We start from the raw sequence: 21993 nt of genomic DNA, 5'->3' as shown, positions 1-21993 counted from the left end.
GGCAAAACATGCTCATACATCAAAGACTGTGGTTTCCATTCTTGACCATGAGCAGACTGGCCAGCACACATACTCTGCCACCCCAGATACAGTTCAGTATCTCATAGACAACACTGTGGTTTTCCTGGGGTTATTACGGGGGTGATAAAGGGGTTCAGACTTGGCTCTCTATAAATAGTCCTCAGGCGGAAGGCCTAATGTCTGTTTGATATGACCATACACATCCCTTTACAGAACAGTCCAGCCTTCTCAATAGGGCACCTTTCCTCCAGAGCTTTCCCAGTTAGACAAAGTTGCTTCCCTGGCCATGCTGGTTTTTAAAGCAGGATCTCTGCTTCTGATTAACTTAGATAATGATTGTCTTTTTCTTAGAGTTATGTTTTCTCATTTATAGTCACACACCACATGTTTCAACTTAAAATGTGGCTAACCGGAATTGAAATGTACTATAGTATAAAATATACAGAAGGCTATCTCAATAATTTAGAATACTTATTATTGGTCATATACCCATCTATATAGCTTGACATAGTAACAGTTTGACGTATTGAACTAGATAAGTATACAATGAAAATTAACTTTTTCTGCCCTCTTTTTGCATTTTGAACACTGCTGCTAGAAAATCTTAAAGTACATACAGGGCTCACATTGCATTTCTACTGAACTCTATCTTTCTGGGTCTATAACAAGCCCCATTTACTGAACAGAGACATGAAGCCAGGAAAGTACCCTGAGGACTTGGAAGAGGTGTTGAAAACAAGCTGACCATATTTAAACTCAGGGAAGAAATCCTCCAATTGTTTCACTTCTCACCATGCACCAAGGGGAATGAGAGGCTGTCTGGACCAGAATTCTGGCCTGGTGTCTTGCTAGCCTGACAAATTTCACTTGGAGACCAAACACTTTATCTATAATGTTGTCAAAGGAAATACACCACTCTGGTCCCCACTAAAATCACAGGAAAAACTGCATTCAGCAATGGTATGTTCTTGATATATATCTACTTTGATTTCTGTGGGTATGCTTCTGTAGTTAACTCAGAGATCTTGGGATCACGTTATAGGATTGAATTCCAATCTTGTTCCTTTTTCTATACTCAAATCAATTCCAAAGAATCCACTCTAAGGGAGATGAGGGTACACTTCCTAAGCAAATCTATCATCACTCCCATAGTTGTCTTGTTTATTTATACACACCACTATCTACCCAGCCCTTTCAACTATATATATACACATGGGTCCATGCATTAGTTAGTAACTAAAAATAACTTGCAAATTCTAGCTGCAGGGATGGAGATGTGGCTCAGCTGATAAAGAGCTTTCCTAACATACATGAAGGCCTGGGTTCAATAGCCAGCACCACATGCTGTAAGGTGTGGTGGCAGCAGGAAGATCAGAAGTTCAGCTACATCACAAGTCTGAGGCAAGCCTGGGCTACATAAGCCCTTGTCTCACGGGTGGGAGGGGTTTCGCTGCTGACCATTTTCTCAAGACCCTTATCGATATCTTACTGTTAATTCCCAAATTTAAAAGTGACCATGTTCAGGAGCAATAGCTCAGTAGTAGAAAATAACAAATAGGCTAGGCATGAGGGCGCAAGCTTTTAATCCCAGCACGTGGAAGGCAGAGGCAGTCAGATTATTAGTTCAAGGCCAGCTTGATCTACATAGCCAGTTCCAGGACCTATAGCTACAGAGAGACTCTGTTTCAAAAATAAAAAGCAAAGCAAAGCAAAACAAAACAAAAATAAAAACAAAATCAAACAAAAAAAAACCTTTTTAAAACAGTTTTACAGGCTAATGAATGAAGAACAATTCTTTTTGACTAGTTATGGCTACATTTTTCCTACCATAACAAGGACAAAAGATCACTAAATATAAAATGATACATTTCTCTTTCCAAATATCACAGGCAAGATTTATGGTTGAAAAGTTATTATAACATGCTGAGTGCCTTAAATTCCAGCACTCAGGAGGCAAAGGCAGATGATCTCAGATTTTGAGGCTAACCTTATTTACAGAGCAAGTTTCAGGATAGCCAGGGCTACACAGAGAAACCCTGTTTTGAAAATCAAAACAAAGAAACAAACAAACAAAAATTAATATAACAACACCAAAAAGCATGACTCAAGTCTTTCCTAGTATAATCTTCCACAGTACCTAAAGTGCCAAACACAGAGCACAGTTGCCCTTCCCTTTAAAACCACAGAGACATAAAGTTACTTTCATATGTACTTAATAATTAAAAATATTATCTATAAAAAGAATCAAAACCATTGCCCTCTGTCAGAGGGAGAAGATTTTAATTAGTATAGTTAAAGGTTACAACTTAAGATTCTTTCTCAAAAATGAAATAATCAAACCAAACTAAACCAAAGAATGGCCTTTCTTCTTTTAAACAGTTTCACAGGTTAATAAATAAACAATTTTTGACTCATTATCGTTGCATCTTTCCCAGCACAGCTAGGACAAAGAGGTTCTTGAGAATTTAAACAAGTATCTTTCACATTTGCTTTTAAATAACTGAGAAAGATAGGTACACAGAAAACAACTGCAGTCATTTAACAATACCCTGTGTGTCAGGTCCTTTTCTTCTGTCCGGTCTTGACTCTTCTACTCCAGGCACTCTGTCCACACTAACCACCTCTGCAAAGTCAGCAGAGACGTGGAGGTTTTCAGGTACGGGGTCTCCACACTCTCTCTTAGTGTAGAATAGAGGATCTCTATTCTAGTATTTCTACTTATTTCAACTTATTTATCAGGACTTGGGCAGTCACTTGCATATGAGAGCAAATTATCTTTAAAGGCTCTTACTTCCTGTATTGTATAGTACTTCCTCGTCTGAACTCTGTGTCTATTGCTTTGAACTATATTTAAGCCAATGAAACCAAGTTGAGGCTTTTTTGGCCTGTATTCAGTCAAATCATGTAACACAGTGTGTTACTCAAAAACTCCACAGAGCTGAAGCAATAAGACAACACCCTAAATGTCTTAACTCATATCCTGCTGAGCTGTCTTATATACTTATGAAGTTAACATTTACCCACACACTTACTAAAAGCATTTGTAATGTGAAGGCAACCATTTCAAAAAAGTGGCCAATAATTACCCAACACAGAAGGAGCTGTGTTCATGACAACTCCATCAACCCACCTCCAGCTTAGAGGCCAGGATGCTGGGCACTGACTGGCTCAACCATGCAAGCCGTTTTTTTCTACTGCAGATACCCCAGACAAACCAAGAGGAGCAGGCTTGCTCAGGACTCACAAGCCTGACTGAGTCATCTCTCGAGACTCCCTATGTTTTCCACTGAAGGATAAGGACCTTTTGTTGAAGCTGAGGAAAAACAGGAGATAAACAGCATGCCTTCTTTTTACATTAATGTCCCGACATACTGGGACCGAAAGAAGAAAGTTCTCTAGCCTTTACTATAAAGGAATCATTTTTATGATGGTGCTTCTAGGTTCTAAGGCCTGAGATTAACCTTAAAAGAATAAGAAAGCAACTTATTACTTTACCACCCAACTCTGGATACTGGGTGCCAGCAATCTTTAGGGGTGGCAAGAAGCAAAAAAGCAGAAATGAAAGACATGTGGAGTGTGACCCTCCTACAGGAAAGAGTGCTTGGAGTGGTAGGAGTCACGTCAGGCAAGCTTAGAGTAGTTCTAGAGCTCTGGGCTCCGTGAATATTCCTAGGGAGATATATTAACAGGCTTCATTTTCATGGTGTCAACCCAATTATAAAAGCTGACTACTGAAGGCAGAAGGAAGTGAGAAGTGAAAAGCCTATTTGCTGGTACTTCTGAGAGTTGTCTTCTGACAGCCACACAAAACCATGGCATGTGCACATCAACACACACACACACACACACACACACACACACACACACACACACACACCTTTTCTTTTAAATTTATATGCTTGAATGTTTGTATGTATGTGTACCACGTGCATGCCTGGTGCCCACAGAGGTCAGAAGAAGGCACTGCAGCCTCTAGGACTGGAGTTACAGATAGTTGGGAGTCACCACATGAATGTTAGGAACCAAAGCTAAGTCCTCTGCCAGAACAACAGTGCTCTAAGCTGTCTCCTCAGCTCATAATTTCTTTTTCTCCTTAAGTGATCTTCTGGAAGACCTTCTTTCAGTGATCTCTTCCACCACCCTCCACCCTGCCAATGTGCCAGTCTTCCTGCCAGCCTGATTGAGGCCAAGCTAGATACTCATTCTCCTTTTCTGAAGAATTTGCCCATCAAGAATTCTGTAAATAGGCTCCAATGTCCTCTCTCTTAAAATGAATCGACCAGAATCACTTGCTGGTCATTATCATGCCCCCTCTATTCCTTACACACATTATTCTAAGAGTAGGCCTATATACTTTTCAACCCACTGCAATCTAGAAGCATCTCTCATTAAGGACAGTCGTACCTTAAAAATCACATCTACATAAGCATGTTAGCATATTCATGTAATCCCATGAGGAGAATGAGGCAGGAGGTCTGCTGTCTGAACTACATAGTGACCTTTCTTGTCTTAAGAAATAAAAACAAATGCTATTAAGAAGGCCACATTCAACACTGTTTGGTCTTCGTCTTCACCCGACTTTCTCTGGGCCAGTCGGTCTCTCTGCCTTTCTTACTCTCTTACTTCTCCTCCCTCCCTTCATTTCTTTTTTCAAGTATGGTGTTGAGACAGGTTACTGCTATATAACCCAGGCTGACCTCAAATTTGGGATCTTCCAGCCTCCCATCTACTACCACAGCAGGTGTACACCACCATGTTCAGCTACATTTAACTTTGTTTTGAGACAGGCTCTCACTATGTAGCTCTGGTTGGACTGGACTCAGAACACAGAACAGGCTTGCCTTAAAATTTATAAATATCCTCCTGCTTCTGCCTCCCAAATACTTGGATTAAAGGCACAGACCACTCTGCCTGGCTTCATTTGACATCTGTAAATTAGGCTTTCCCAGAAATTCCCAATCCCTTAGCTCTCAGACCATCATGTGTACTTCCTCTTACTTGCTTGCCTTTATATGTGACTACTGCCAGATCCTGCCCCTCTCTGTAAGCACATTCTCTCTGAAAACTTCATTTTTTTCTGGATCAAGTACTTCCACCAGAGCTGGTCCTGGTAGCACTGTCTTTAATCCCAGCACTCAGGAGGCAGAGACAGGCAGATCTCTTGAGTTACAGGCCAGCCTGATTTACAAAGTGAGTTCCAGGGCAGCTAGAATTGCATTAATAGAGAAACCCTGTCTCAAAAGAAACAAAACAAGGGTTGGAGAGATGGCTCAGTGGTTAAGGGCACTGGCAGCTCTTCTAGAAATTCTGAGTTGAATTCCCAAATCTATAGTGGGATCTGATGTCCTCTTCCAGCATAAAGTCAACAGAGCACTCATATACATACAAACAAAATAACAACAAAACACTTCCACATAATAATACAAGTTAGACCTTACTGAATCTCACAAATAGTTTTGCCAGATGCTTTTATGTAAATTACTGTCTTATTTTTGTTTTTGTTTTTGTTTTGTTTTTCTAACAGGGCTTCTCTGTGTAGCTTTGGAGCCTGTCCTGGAACTCGTTCTGTAGATCAGGCTGGCCTTGAACTCACAAAGATTCACCTGCCTTTGCCTCCCCGGTGCTGGCATTAAACACTAGCACCACCACCACCCGGCATCCATCTTACTTTTCTACTGCTATAAAAAGATACCATGACCAAGGCAATTTATAAAAGAAAGCATTTAACCGGGCGGTGGTGGCACACGCCTTTAATCCCAGCACTCAGGAGGCAGAGGCAGGCAGATCTCTGTGAGTTCCAGGACAGGTACCAAAGCTACAGAGAAAGCTTGTCTGCAAGCAAGCATGCATTTAATTTGGGGTTTACAGTTCTGAGAGTGAGTCCATTACCACCATGGCAGGGAGCATGGCAACAGGCAGGTAGGCAGACTGACAAAGCGCCTCACCTATAACATGGGATTCCTACAAGGTTACAGATAATCAAGCTTGGCCTTAAATGGTCATCCGAGAAAGAAGTATCTGTTGGGACAGCCTTGATAAATGACTTCAGGAAGGAGGTAAATGTGGCTACTTGGAGCAACCACTATTAGTCCCACCGACAGAGAGTAAGACAACTACCACAGCTTATTTATTTTTGTGATGAGTGGTTCATTTCAGCATCACTTTATGACTTTCCCCACTGTTTTTATTTATTTAGTTATATGTATGTGTGTTCTGTCTGCATGTATGTTTGCATGCCAGAAAAGGCTATCAGATCCAATTATAGAAGGTTGTGAGCCACCATGTGGTTGCTGGAAATAGAACTCAGGACTTCTAGAAGAGAAGCCAGTGTTCTTAAATGCTGAGCCATCTCTCCAGCCCCTACTACCACAGCTTAAAGCCAAATTTGAAGCAAGTTTTAATTAAATACTGGCCAGGTCCATCTTTGGTTCCCCAGAAAAATGGCCCCAATCAACTTTTGCAAGGGCTTAAGAAGGGAAACCCATAATTCATTGCATTTCCTATTAGGTTCAATCAGGGGCAAGCATACATCCTGATATAACTCCAGCCTACAACCAATCAGTAGCAAACAAACATCCTGCCTGTGAACTTCCCACCCACAAGTGATCAAGCACGTCCCATTTAGCTGGGTCAAAGTTATTTAGGGGGAAATGGCTTGTTATCTCCTATAAACAATAGCCTTCAGCATTTCAGGAACTATCTGTCCTTGGACAAGAGGCTGGTAGATCACAAGTAATTTCTTTTACTTTTTGCTTTATGGGAACTTTTTGCAGCATTCCATCAGTGCATTCCTTTTTCTTTTCAACATCTTGCTCTACAGCTTCCTTGGCCCTCCTTGCTCAGATGCCGAAGAACTGGGTATTGGCCCAGGGTTATGTGAAGACTGGCATGGCCTTGAAGTTCTTCTCCTTTTCTGTGATGATTCTGGCTTTCTCCTTTTTGTAGACATTTGGATGGGCATCACAGTTACACCACATCTTCACGAATGTATTCCCCACCTCCAGACCTGTTCCTTTGACTAAATCCAACAAATTTAGCCACGGATGATCGCTTTCTTAATCAATCTCTGAGCCATCTCTCCAGCCTGGAAGATCTTTCTAAGCAACCTGGCATGACTACACGAATTCCTTACCACTGAAGTGCATCCCTAGCATAGATGTGCCCTAGTCTTAGATCCTCATCCTTACAATCCAATAGCTTTATCGTAACTGTTCCTGTATCATGTGAACATCTTCCCTGGTCTTCTGCCCTATTCCACCTGAGAAAATGATAATTTAGTTTGCGACAGGGCAAGACAGTACAGAGGTTCCTTCATCTTGTATTCCTGTTGAGGCCTTTTTAGGTTTAACTAGGATTTGATCTCCTTGATGGGAAGCCCTGTGGAAAATTATCCAACTCTATTCTAGGAACAAGAGGTCAAGATGCCCCAGTTAACTTATCCTAGCCTGTAAAGTTGCTTGTTTGTGCAAAACCTTCCCCACCAGCTAACTTCTTATCTTAGCCTCGGTTAAATGGCTAGCTTGTGCAACCCCAGCTGCTGAGAGAGATACCAGGACACGGTTTTTGCCTTTAAAGGTCCCTTGCTCTAGATGCTCACACTACACTTGGGTACCAAATACCTGAGTGTAGTCTCAGCTGGCTGTAATAGACTTTCAATTGGCTATAGACTGTGTCTGAGATGTCTCCTCTGGTGGGGTTCCCCATAACAAGTTCATTACTTCTCAATTAAATGAAAGACTTACCAATATATTCTAAGCATTATCTTAAGGACTTGATTTTCTAAATAAGATAAAGAAAAAAAGTAAGGATGAAATACTGGCCAAGTGTTAGAGTGTGTGCTTAGTATCCACAAGGTCCTGGGTTGTGTCCCCAGTACACAAATAATAAAGGAAGAGAGGGAGAGACATCAGACATTAATACGAGAGGGGTATTTGGGGAGGCTGTTCACTGGGTAAAAGTGTTTGCCCTATGAGCATGACAACCTGAATCTTATCCTCAAAACCCATAGAAGGAAGGAATCAACTCTCTAAAACTGTTCTCTGACACCACTCCATGCTGTGGCGCACACACACACACACACACACACACACATACACACACACACACACACACACTAAAAGGTAAAGGCATAAAGTTTTAAAGTTCAGTCAATTTGCAATTTCAAGACATTTGGGGGTAAAGAGTTTTGCTGAAACTGTAAAAGAATACCTTATGATTACAGTTAGGTTCTATGCTCAGATAATTATATGGTTTCTTTCCTTTCCTTTTGTCTTTGTGTTTTTAACCACACCAAAAGCCCTTGTTATAAAATTCAGCACTTCTGGCCCTAGCCTACTTAATGATTATGGTATCCAAGTCCTCCTACATGTTCCTACCATTTCCTTAAGGAACAGTTCTGGCAGGCGGTGGGGGTGCACATCTTTAATCCCAGCACTCGGGAGGCAGAGGCAGGCAGATCTCTGTGAGTTCGAGGCCAGCCTGGTCTACAAGAGCTAGTTCCAGGACAGGCTCCAAAACCACAGAGAAACCCTGTCTCGAAAAACCAAAAAAAAAAAAAATACTTTTAATTCTCTCACTTTTGCAAGATTTTTATACAACTGTTTCAATCCTCCCTACCCCAAAAACCTTTGTTTACTGTCTTGGTGTGTTTCTAAGACACCCTCTTAATAGAGTAAAGTTTGCCTTGTCCAGACACTTCAACTAGAGTAGTGGTCTCTTTCTTTGTGACCCGAACATATTTCTAATACCACTACTGAAACTAGAGGATTTTTAAGGCCATTAAACTACCTAATTACAAAAACATGGACCAAAATATCTGAAGGAATCACTAGTCAGGATCTGAATTAACTCTCTTCACAAGGTAACTACACTCACTACTAGTCATACTCAAAACATTCAAACTACAATTTGACTTTTTAATCAGGGACATCCCCAAGTTGTGCTGAAGATCCTTCTTCCTACTTTGTTTTGTTCTAAGCCAGAAAATATAACTGATGGAGGAGATAAGCTTTATTTAACTCAGGAAACAGGTGAAGAGATCATAGGCCTCTCAGAAAAGTAGGTCTCATTCCAAAGGAGAAAAGAGATCTCAGGGGCTTTTCTGAGACCGTAGGTGGAAAACCCCCAGATTTAAGAGAAGTTCTTTGTTCTCCCATGAAGTTCCTTTAAGGGCGGAGATTGCTCTGGAGTCTTACAGTTCCTGCTCCTTCCCCCATTGAAATACTAAAGGAAGGGTGCCCCAGAAAGTTAGAGCACCAGATGAGAAGGATTAGTTTGCAAGTGAGTATGGGAATAGATTAGATAGGTTGTTTAATCTGCATATTAGCAATACAGCATCATCTTTTATAAATTAATTTTTATTTTCTCTATAATTTATAAACATTCTCAAACTCAGATTAAATTATTTCCAAAAAAGTATCCTGCTAGGACAGTTTTTTATAACCACAACATGTAAGAAAGGATTATGAATAGTGGAACTTGGTCCTTTATGCTTCTTGTTGACTTGTGACTTGCTGAGTCTTACTAGGCAAGCTACAATTGCCAAGACCTACTTGGATCTGAACCTTCTCAATGTAGCAAGAGAGAGCAGCAGCTTGTAAATTCCCAGAACAGCAGAGTGGGAAGCCATGGTAGCCCACAGGCATGCCAGGAGAGAGACAAGGCTGGCAGAGATCTGAATGAAAATGAGGGCATGACCATTCCAAGGTATGGCTGAGGAAAAGAATTTTGTTATAGATATGAGGGAGAATACAGCCAGAGGCATCTGGAAGAGTCCAGAGCAGGCTGAACATGGCCAGCAGGATAGACTGTGCCATGAGAGGAGAGAGACAGGAGGAGAGAGGAAGAGAGAGGAACAAGAGAGCGTACTAAAGGAGATTCAAGAGAGGAACTAAGAGAGCACATGGCCAAAATGGCAGTTTTTTAAGGGAATCAGAAGCTGGGGGAAGAGAAACCAAGCCCATGGGCTGGAGAGGTACAAGATAGGGGGCAGGGGTGAGAAGAACAGAGAGGAACCACAGAACCTGGGTGAACTTGGCAGCCAGGGCACACCCATTGGTATGCTAAGAAGACACCTCAGCCATTAGTTCTGAGTTTCTTTGGGACCTGGTAAGATACTTATTAGAGAAGGCTTTGAGGGTAGTCTGACTCCCAGCAACACTCCACAGCAGACCAACTCTAACAGAGTTCTTAAGTTAAATGTACTCCAACTCAGTTCTTTCAAAGTACTTTTGGTTTGAATAGGTATGGCCCACATAGACTCGTGTGCTTGAATGCTTGGCTCATAGAGAATGGCACCTTTTGAGGTGTGGTCTTGTTGGATGAAGTGTGTCACTGAGGGTGGAGGGCTTTAAGGTCTCACATATGCTCAAGCCATGCCCAGTATGACAGTTCACTTCCTGTTACTAACAGATCAAGATGTAGAACTCTCAGCTCCTTCTCCAGCATCATGTCTGCCTGTGTGCTACCATGATGATAATGGACTAAACCTCTGAAACTTTAACCAGCCAAACATTTTCCTTTATAAGAGCCGCTGTGGTCATGGTGTCTCTTCACAGCAATAGAACCCTAAGACAGCACTCTCCCAACAAGTAGTTCTTTGTGGGAGACAGCACTATCTCCTTAGTAGTTCTAGCCCAAGCTAGAAACAGGATTCTGCCTCAGTGCCCTAATGTTTCTAACTAGTACCCTGAAGTCCAAGTCTTATTTTTTCCCCTTCCTTTTAGTATCTCGGAATCTATTTGTTTCCTTCCCTCCCTGCAGAAGGCATTACGGCTGGCACAATATCTCTTGCTTGGATTAATGCAACAGGCTTCTTGGCCTTTGAAGCGCCATCACTGCACACCGACTTCATGCTTTCCCAAACCTAGACACACTGTCTTCTAGACTGGGCCTCATCTCTATGCCATCCTGTTTCAGGTAACAAATCTTGCTGTCCTGATCACATAACAGTCACTTAGAGACAAAAAAATGATACAGGGGTTGATTCTATCCTCTGGTTACATGAACGGTCTGGGTTTGATCAATGACTCTAACCTAACTTAGTCAGACTATTCCTCAAATAGTGGATATCTAAGTGGAGAATATGACTCTGCAGATAGAATAAGTTAACTAAGGATATAGCCCTGCAGAAAAATTCCACAAGAACTTCAGAAAGACCTTGGTTGCCTTGGTTGTCTGCTCTTTCCAAAAACTTGGTATTCAACCTTTCTTTAATTCTAGGAGGCAACCCATTACTTTCCAAAAAATTCCTCTTTAGCTTATGTTTGCAGTAGAATCCTGTCAACTGTAACAAGGAAACTTAAGTAGCAGTAAAAACTGTCCTGTGTCCTACTCCAGGACTCCCCAGCTCCCCCTCCCAGATTCCCAGGCCCCAGGGCAGCACCAAAGCAGCTGTGCTGATATCCACATCCTGCTTTCCGTTCCCTCTTGGCCCCCTGCCTTCAGCTCTTCCTTCCGAAATAATTCCTACTCACACTCAGGACTCAATCTAGAAACTACTTCCTCTATAGTTTCCCAGGGCCTCTCAGGCTGAACACTCATGCTCCTATAGGAATTTGCCCGATTCCACATTAATCTAGCCCCAAGTATAAACTGCTACACCTACACTCATGCCTGGCAGAGAGTAGGTTCTCAGTGAGTACTTCTCAAGGAACAAACAAAATTAGAAACCCACTTCATTCAAATTAGTATTCACAGAAGTGTAACAAAAGTTTAAAAATAAATATACTGGTATCTACCACCATGTGCATAATCCCAGCACTTAGAAGCAGCAAGGATCAAGTTCAAAGTCAGCCTGGTATAAATAGCAAGATCCAGACCAAGCTGTCTCAGATTTAAATACATAAGAAGCTAGGGAGATAACCTAGTTGGCAACAGTTGGAAGCTGTACAAGCACGAGGACCTAAGTTTGATCCCTTGCATCCACATAAAAAGATGGGCATGAAAGTCTATGCTTATAATCCCAGCACTGGGGAGGCACAGATGGGTGGATCCCCAGGGTTTGCTGACTAGTCAGTCTAGACTAATGGACAAATCTCAGGTTCCATTAAACACCTAGTCTCAAAGACTAAGGTAGTCCCTATACACACACATAACACTCCCCCCATATTACATACATATAAATAATAAGACAAATAAACTTGGAATCAGGAGGCTCTAGGTATATGATACTGGGTATATTCCAATATTAATTATACTCAATCATTTCTCTATGTGTATAAAATTCACGAAAAAGTATAGCTAACCTGTGCACCTTAAGCTTTGGGTCCTTCTTTTACACTGCAAGTCATATGCACTGATGGGAAAAAAACTTTTAAGTACATTTAATAACTGAAAAACTAAGAACCACAACTGCTGACCAGAAGTCAGGTCATAAGCATTTCATATCATGCAGTCATAACAGAACACTGACAATAAAATTAGTCTTGAATATACGTATACCACTTATTGGCTGGAACTTGTTGGTTCAGTCAAAATTTCTGATATTCAGCATAGGCATCAATAAAACTGAATAATAACCATTTTCTCTAAATCTTGATGCTCTGGAAATGCTAAAATGAAATCATGAAGATGAAAATTCAAACATAGGATGTTTTTGCTACCTGTTTGTTTGGTTTTTCGAGATACGGTTTCTCTGTAGCTTTGGAGATGTCCTGGAACTAGCTCTTGTAGACCAGGCTGCCTCTGCCTCCTGAGTGCTGGGATTAAAGATGTGCACCATCACCCAGCGTTTCTGCTACTTGTCTAACACATATGAATGAGGTCCTGGTTTTGATCTCAGAAGTGAAATGTATACACATTTCACAAACAATGAATATAATTTAGTAAACACATTTAGTAAAAACTAATCTTTAAGTAGTATAACTGTTATTTTATCATTATCCAGTTTCTATCATAAAGAACAAGTGTAAATGTCGAACAAATATTGGTAAATGGAAAACATCCATTTTTCATTTTAGCAAATATGTAGGTAATGAATACATGTATCTATTATAGGTACTGGGTACAGCATACATAGATAAATAAAGCATAGTTCTGCACTTGAGTACCTTTTGGACTATTTGGAACATACAACAGGCTATAAAGAAATACGTTGCTGGGGCTGGAGAGATGGCTCAGTGGTTAAGAGCACTAACTGCTCTTCCAGAGGACCTGGGTTCAATTCCCAGCACCCACATGGCAGCTCACAACTGTCTGAAGATCCAGTTGCAGAGGATCTGATACATTCACACCAATGTACATAAAATAAAGTTAAATAAACCATAAAAATATTAAAAAAAAAAAAAAGAAATACGTTGCTGAAGCAAGCTGTTCAGGAACCAGAAACTTGGCTTGAAAAAAGCACCTACTATGGGCTGAAAAAATGGCTTAATGGTTAAGAGAATTTATTCCTGAAAAGGACCTCTGTTCAATTCCCAGCTCCAGCATGGCAGTTTACAACCATCTGTAACTCCAGTTCCAGGAGATCTGACTTGCTCTTCTAGCCTGCAAGGGCACTAAGCATGCACATGGTACATATAGACACATGCAGCTAGAACACTCATACACATAAATGTAGTAAAGAAAAAGCAGCTACTGTTCCTACATATACAGTAGGAAGCATGGTGCCAGTCTCAGTAAACGGCACTAAGACAGTCTCATGACAGTCACTCATAACAAGCAACACGCTCAGTGTCATAACACTTCTCGGGGTTACAACATGTTTTGGGAATTTCAAATCAGTTTTCAAACACTCTGCATATGTAACTAAGACACTTACAGTGGTCTCAGGAAACATGAAGCAGTAACAGTCATGACTGTCTGTGTTTAGGAAAATCACAGAGTGCACTTTTGGTTGTTCCTTTTTTTTTTAAGTTTTTTGAGACAGGGTTTCTCTGTGGCTTTGGAGCCTGTCCTGGAACTAGCTCTTGTAGACCAGGCTGGCCTCGAACTTGCAGAGATCCGCCTGCCTCTGCCTCCCGAGTGCTGGGAAGGCGTGCGCCACCACCGCCTGGCCAGAGTGCACTTTTGGTTAGCAAGGTTTTCCCTGTCCTTTGAGTTCTGATTAAAACCAATCTAGGATTTTGTTCTTCAATAGAATGGTAACATTATTTCTTTAAAAATTATTTAAATATGTGTTTATTTTATTTTTATGTGTATGAATGTTTTGCCTGTATGTATATCTGTACCATACCCATGCCTGGTCCAAAGTTCAGAAGGGAATACTGGATCCCCTAAAACTGGAGTTTTTGTAAGATGGTTGTAAGCTACTATATAGGTACTGGGAACTGAACCTGGGTCCTCTGCAAGAACAGCAAGTGCTCTTAATCACTGAGCCATCTCTCCCACCAGGGGATGTTTATTTCTTACCCTCTTTCCCTTTACTCTTTGTTTTCTTTCTTGGATGGAGCCCAATCTCTCACACATGTTAAGTGGGCTCTCTACCACTGAGCTACACTCTTTATATCACTTCACTGTGAAGCAAAACCTCAGCTGTAAAAGGCTGTTGTGTGGTGGTGCACTTTTGTATTGTCAGATGATAGGGCAGCAAGCTCTCTTGAGCCCAGGAGTTCAAGGCCAGCCTGGGTAACATACTAAGAAATCCCATCCAAACTGAACCTGTCACTCATAACTGGTATTGACCATGGCTGGTGAGACCGTGAGAATCTACTACTGCCACTCTCCTAAATAGTGCAGTTTCTAGCTGCATCCTAAGTACTTACACTCACAAGCAAGCTTAGCTTTCAACCCTCATCAAAGAAGTTGTTGCTGCTGCTACTTCTTCTTTGCTTTTCGAGACAGGGTCTCTGTGTAACAGCCCTGGCTGTCCTAGAACTCGCTCTGTAGACCAGGCTGGCCTCAAACTCACAGATATCCACCTGTCTCTACCTCCCAAATGCTGGGATTAAAGGCGTGCGCCACCACAGCCCAGCAAAAGCAGCTTCTTTTTGTATCAGCTGGAGTCTATTACAGAAGTGGTCACCGACCAAGTTACAGAGAACAACTGACAGTAGAGTGCTCAGCTCCAGTTGAGACGTCTACAGCACAACTCCTATATCTAAGCTGAGTTCCTTGACAGCAGTTTTATTTTATCCTTAAATTTGAGATTTTTATAGAAACTTTCTATTTTTCTATTTTGATTATAAAGAATAACAAATGACCCTGAAAATATATTTGATGTGTTAAAATGACCTGTTCAGAACTCCTGTGTTAATCAATAAAAACACTATATAGTTCAAAAAATAAAAGGAAAATGGGAAAGAAGGGAAGGAGGGAGAACAAACAAAAGAGGGAAGGAAGCAAGGAAAAGAAAGGGAAGGACAGAAGAGAGGGAAAAATGATGAGATGGTTTTAAAAGACCCAATTCAGGTCAGGCAATGGAGGCACACACTCCTAATCCCAGCACAGAGGCAGGTGAATCTCCTTGAGTTAAGGGTCAGCCTAGTCTACATGGTGAGAGGACAGTCAGAGCTATACAGCAAAAACCTGTCTCAAAAATAAACAAAACAAAACCAAAAAAGACCCAAATCTGTTCCATGAGTTAGCAGTCTGGCAGCGTCCTAAGACCATCATCACATTGTATATCTGGTCAGGCTGCCCACCAGTGGGCTCTGGATTTCATAAACTGGCATAATCCTTTAACTGTATCTGGACAGACATGGACTAACACTGGTAACAAATTATTCTGGTATACAGCAAATATAGAGCTTTCTACACACAAAACAGAGTAACTAATGGTGAAAAAAATCATGCTTTATCTCTAACAGCAAGAAATTCTCTACAAGCAGCAAGAGGACATACTTTAGAGAAAAAGCTGTCCCCAGCAGTACTAACCAAGAGCCACCTAACCTGTCCTGGACTTCAGTAGCTTAATAAAGCTTGGTGAAACATCAGGCAGTTTGTTTGGTTTCAGAATAACCAGATTTTTATTTATCTTATTTTATTTTCAAAACAAGGCCTCAATATGCAGTTCTGGCTGTCCTGGAACTCACTTTGTAGACCAGGCTGGCTATGAACTCACAGAGATCCACCTGCCTCTGCTTCCCAAGAGCTGGGATTAAAGGCATGAGACACTATGATCCCCCCCCACCAGAATAAACAGTTTAAATATTTTGCTCCCCAGTACTAAGCAGACTTCTGAGAAAGAGTTTAATGCCATAGAAATACATGGGATCCTAAACAACAGGATTCAGGATTCTCTTTCACCTTACCAGTTACCAGCCACTCTGTGAGGAGAAAAGAATGTTCTGGTTTTAGTTCATCTGAAAATAGGAAGATGGCAATAGCTTGGTTTTTCTACAAAAGCTGTAGGAATTAAATAACATGATACAGAAGAAGAATCTAATAAAGAAATCCAAATGTTCCCCAGTGTTCAAGATTATCTAGCTGGAAGCTGATCAATTTTAGGTTTGCCTATATATAGTCCAGAGATTATTGTATACATTCAAATTGCGAATCAAACTGGCCCACGACTCTTCCACATACTACCAAATCTATCAGAGTTCAGAGCAGTAGCTGTGGTGTGGGCAAAGAGCAGGTCTCCAGAGATTCCAGGGAAGCTGGCTTGGATCTACAGTAGCCAGCCTGCATGTGCAGTCTCATGTTCCTTAGCAGTTTATGAAGTTTATCAGGATCATCTGCAAAGTAAAAAAATTCTTTCCAAACAGCAAGAATACCCCCAAACTTACTTCAGTGTCTGCTGTCATCATTTCCAGCCAAAGAGAACAGGGCTGTTTTCTAAAGCCTCCACTTAAGATTCTGTGATCCTCAGCCTGGCCTCGAAGAAACTGTAGCCCAGCTAGGGCTTCTAACAAAGGCTCCATTATCATGACTCCCTTTAAATCCTGCCAAGTGTGAACCACAGTCCTCAGTTGGCTCTGCAACTTTACACAGCACTGGCCACTGGCCATTTGCAGCAACAATTATTTAAGGGCACCAAGCTGGGTGGTGGTGATGTACACCTTAAATCCCAGCCCTAGAACTCAGAAGGTAGCAGCAGATAGATCTGAGTTTGAGGCCAGTTTGGTCTACAGAGTAAGTTCCAGGACAGTCAGGGTTACAGAGAAACTCTTGTCTTGAAATGCCAAGAAACACAGGGAGAAGGAAGGGGAGAGGAAAGAGGGAAGGAGGGAGAACTGTCTCAGAAGAGTATAACTGTGTCATCTGGAAGGCCATGCCTGCCCTGATTGGGGGCAGACAAGAAAAGGGTTCTTACAAATTGTTCTAGGAGAAGGTCCAGCAAGTTTTCTCATGAGGATGGCCTCATGCATATAAATTCTAATTCTTTAGGGGACTCTCTTTAACAGCTTACAGATCCAGAAGTGATTTCTGATGCTGAGGTCTGTCTAGACCCACCTTGGCTTATTTATTAGCTAGGACCATGATGCAGAGGTCTTCATTCTACCTCAATCTACCTCTATGCCTCATAAGCATGAATAAATATTTTTTGGTATTTATAATTAATTTACAATGGAGCAAATCTGATCAGCACTACATTAATCTGACACCTCCCATAGTGAGGTAGCTTGGAAATATCTTGTATGAGGACCTAATATCCTGTCCCCAGTCTCTCAGTCTGTTTCTCTTTTCTTTCAGTAAAGGAACTTGCTGTGTGGCTCGGGTTGGCCTCCAATTTACAATCCCTCCTCTTTATTCTCCCAAGTGCCTGGACAGCAGTTATATACCACCTCACCCAGCTAATTTTTATCATGTAAACTTGAACAGCTTTACTGTTCTGTTTCTTTTAGACTAAAATACTCTTTTCAACCTCACATGGACCACTCTCCTAAAGTCCTACTATCGATCTATTTGACTACAAAATTCTTTTCTTCCATGTTCCCACCACTTTGTTTGTCTGTGCCCCATCCCAAGACATGTCTCTTTATATAACCCAATATACCTTCAAACTCTTTCAGGACCCCGGCTGGCCTTGAGAACTCAAGATCCTGCTGTTTTAGTTTCTTTAGTCATAGTATTACAGAATAGCACCATTATGCCTGTCTTCCTTATAAGGGCCAGTGAGCTGGCTTAGTGTGTAAAAGCACTTGCTGCACAAGTCTGGCAACCTGAGTTTGATCTTCGGAACCCAACTAAAAGTGTAAAAAAAAGAGAACCAACTCCACAGAGTTGTCCTCTGATGTCCCATAAACCACACAATACACACCCAGACGCACATCGTGCATATATACACAATAGTAACAACAACTTTTTGTTTGGTTTATTGTGACAGGGTTTCTCTGTACAGCCCTGGCTGTCCTGAAACTCACTCTGTAGACCAGGCTGGCCTTGTACTCAAGAGATCTAAATGCCTCTGCCTCCTGAGTGCTGGAATTAAAGGTGTGCACCACCACCACCCAGCTAATAACTTTTAAAAACTCTTTAGTATAGATGGGGTACATCCTAGTAAGCACTCATTTCTTTAATTTTAGTGTGTGTGTGTAAGAGAGAGAGAGAGAGAGATGCTTGGAATTGAATCTAAGGCCTCGTGCATGTTAAACACATATCTTAACACCAAATACCATGCTCAGACTCTAGTTTGTTTAAGGATTAGTCAAAAATTAGGTAAAATGTGGACATTTATTATTTTTTCTAATCCATTCCTGCATTTCTCCTTAGGAAAGAGTGAATATAGAAGCCCTGAGGGCTGGGGATATAGCCCAAAAGTGGACTATTTCCCTACTAGGCACAGGACCCTGGGGTTCAAACCTCTATTAATTCTGGATTAATAAATAAAGAGGAGAAAATTTAATAAATAGGAGGGGGAAAACCCTGACTTCAGAGACCAAGGATGAGCACATGTCCAAATAAGGTCAGGCACACTGCTCTACTCCAATATGGGAAACTTCAGCCAAGTGAGAAGCATGACGCACAAGGGGGTTGACTCAAGAGAGATAACCTGAAGAGGCTGACTAAGAGGCCCGGTCTTTCCTTTGTCTTAACCTAACTTAGCTTTTCACTAAGTGCCTTCTTAACTTATGTTATGAAAAATTGTTTGCTGCTGTTTACAACCAGGACAACAGACAATAGACAGCAGAGTGTCAGAGACAAAAGAAGCATTTGAGTGCTTCCCTGTATGGTAGAGTCAGCTTTAAAAATACAGTAGGAGCCTTGCAGTCCAAAGTTCAACCCTTCAGCATTGCAGTTCTGTGACTAACCGAGGGCAATGGTTAGATGTAGCATGCCTTAGAGCTGCTCTTGCTGTGACGAAACACCATGACTAAAGCAACTTGGGGAGGACAAGGGTTTATTTGGCTTGTGCATTCACATTACTGCTCATCACTAAACAAAAACAGGACAGGAGCTGATGCAGAGGCCATTCAGGGATGCTGTTCCCCATGGTTTGCTCAGTCTGATTTCTTATAGAACCCAGAACCACTCGCCCAGGGATAGCACCACTCACAATGGGCTGGGTCCTCCCCATCAATCACTAAGAAAATACCTACAGGCTTGCCTACAGTCCAATCTTTTTTTTTTTTTTTTTTTTTTTTTTTTTTTTTTTCGAGACAGGGTTTCTCTGTGGCTTTGGAGCCTGTCCTGGAACTAGCTCTGTAGACCAGGCTGGTCTCGAACTCACAGAGATCCACCTGCCTCTGCCTCCCCAGTGCTGAGATTAAAGGCGTGCGCCACCATCGCCCGGCTACAGTCCAATCTTGTGAAGACATTTTCTCAACTGAGGCTACCTCCTCTCTGATGATTCTAGCTTGTGTCAAGTTGACATAAAAGTCATGAGCACACAGCATATATTTTCTATTTTCTAGGTCCTTCTGACAACATTAAATCATTCATTTGCTCCTCTTATGGCCAACAAAGGTGTCATTTAGGATATCAAAGAAACAGGCCCCACTAATTCCATTTATTTATTTCGAGAAAGGGTCTCACTGTGTAGCACTAGCTGGCCTGGAACTCACTCTGCAGCCTCAAACACACAGAGGTCCTCCTGCATCTGCCTCCCATATGCTGGGAGTGTGGGTTTGTCACCACACTCAGACAGAAGTGGAAGAACCCAAAATAAACACGGCCAGCTCTGCTACACACTGACAAGTCAAGATTCTGGCCAAGACAGTTCCTTGACATTTCAACCACACTGAACACTTTAGAAACTCTAATCTTCTTTACATGTGTAAAGGAAAATTACTGCAAATGGAAGAAAGCTGAAGAAGAAGATAAAACCAAAGCCTTCGTTTGACCAAAACTCCAGTCTGTTTGAATCAGAAGAATAAGCTATGGACGTCCCCAACCCTGCGTGCCGGGAACTGAGTCCAGCTGCCACCCAGCTAAACCACCGTATGAAAGCTCGGGATCACCTAACACTTCAGTTGCTGTGACAAAATACCATGACACGCCAACTTATTCTTATTCATCTTATTCCAAGGGTAAAAGCCATCATGGCTGGGAGGCATGCAGCAGTGACAGGCATGGTGGCAGGAGCAGGAGGCAGGAGCAGGAAGCAGGAGAGAACTGGAAGTGCAGCAAGTCTGTGCACTCTCAAAGCTGCCTCTAGTGCCATCTTCCTCCACCAAGCTCACTCACACCTCCTCAACCTCCCCAGACAGACCACCAAATGAGGATCAAGTGTTCAAGTACCCCAGCCTTCTGGGAACATCTCTCATCAAACCGCCAGAGGACATGAAGTCAGAGGCACTACAAATAAAGCAACAAACAAAAAATTGGTAAAATGTAACAAGTAATGAATGTTACAAAAATGCTCAAAACTACTAGGAAATAAAGAAAAAAAATCAAGCATCTAAAAAAATATAAACCATGTTCAAGTAGAATTAACTAATTCTAAAATACAAGATTTTTAATGTATAGAAATAAAACACTGTAATACAAATCATACTAATATAATAAAGATTACATATAAAAACACACACACTGATAAAACCCTGATTCTTCCAATGGATGTAGAAAGTGGTCTAAAATTTAATTCCTCTTTATGATTAAAAAAATAAGTAAATACCCCATCACCTAATAAAGGACAGCTACAAAAATAGCTAGATATATCCAATGGGGAAAGCCAGAAAAAGACAAGTAAGACATATCTACCAACGATGTCCCTGTCTTAGTCAGTGTTCTACTGCCTAGAAGAGACACCATGACAACTTTTTTATAATACCCTGACATTATAAAAAAAAACATAAATATAACAATTTTTGTTATAATTTACATCTTATATGCTTATTGGCATTTTCCATCTTGCACAGAAGTTTCTCTCTTCTAGTATTTTTTTGTTTTCCCTTAGCACTGGGGATTAAATGCACTCATTCTCATTTGATAAGCAAGTACTCTACCACTGAACTACACCTCCAGCCTCTTTGACATTTCCTTTTGAGATGTGGGGTTTTTTAGATTTATTTATTTTATGTATATGAGTGCTCTATCTGCAGGCACACCTTTTTATGTCAGAAGAGGGCATCAAATCTCACTATAGATGGTTGTGAGCCTCCATGTGGTTGCTGGGAATCAAACTCAAGACCTTTGAAAGAGCAGCTAGTGCTCTTAACCCCTGAGGCATCTCTCCAGCCTCATGGCAACTCCTATAAAATAAAGTATTAATTGAAGCTGCCTCACAGTTTCGGAGGTTTAGTCCATTATCATCATGGCAGGGAGCAGGGTGACATGCAGACAGACATTGTGCTGTAGAAGAAAGCTGAGAATTTTATATTCAGGTCTACATTCAGGAAGAGAGAACCACTGAGCCTGGCTTGGCCTTTTGAAATCTCAAAACCGACCCCCAATGACACACTTATTCCAACAAGGTCAGACACACTTATTCCAACAAGGTCACACCTCGTAATCTTTCTCAATTAGAGCCACCCCCTAATGACTAAGCATTCAAATACATAGCCTACAGAGGCTGCTCTTATTCTAACCACCACAGTTCTGAAGTTTCTAGCCAGGGAAACGAGGCAAGAAAAAGTAAAAAGGCTCCAGATGAGGAAGGACAAAATGAAACTATAAGTAATGTGCTCTTGTACTTTTTTTTTTTTTTTT

The 21993-nt window shown here is 41.4% G+C and overlaps 1 protein-coding gene across 2 annotated transcripts in view; it reads right to left on the bottom strand.

Moving 5' to 3' along the window:
• The window catches only part of Lims1 (LIM zinc finger domain containing 1), a 109165-nt gene that overhangs the window by 75931 nt on the left and 11241 nt on the right, over positions 1-21993 (bottom strand). Inside the window, exon 1 of one of the 2 annotated variants that reach the window (XM_013355312.2) lies at positions 16689-16754. The exons of the other annotated variant lie outside the window; for it this stretch is intronic. The gene's annotated coding sequence lies outside the window, so the exon portion shown is untranslated. Of the gene's footprint in view, positions 1-16688; positions 16755-21993 lie in introns of those variants that run through there. 2 annotated transcript variants of the gene reach the window in all.

The sequence above is a fragment of the Microtus ochrogaster genome, unplaced genomic scaffold (genome assembly GCF_000317375.1).
Source record: "Microtus ochrogaster isolate Prairie Vole_2 unplaced genomic scaffold, MicOch1.0 UNK113, whole genome shotgun sequence".
Taxonomy (NCBI): domain Eukaryota; kingdom Metazoa; phylum Chordata; class Mammalia; order Rodentia; family Cricetidae; genus Microtus; species Microtus ochrogaster.
This window is presented reverse-complemented; position numbering and strand designations above follow the sequence as displayed.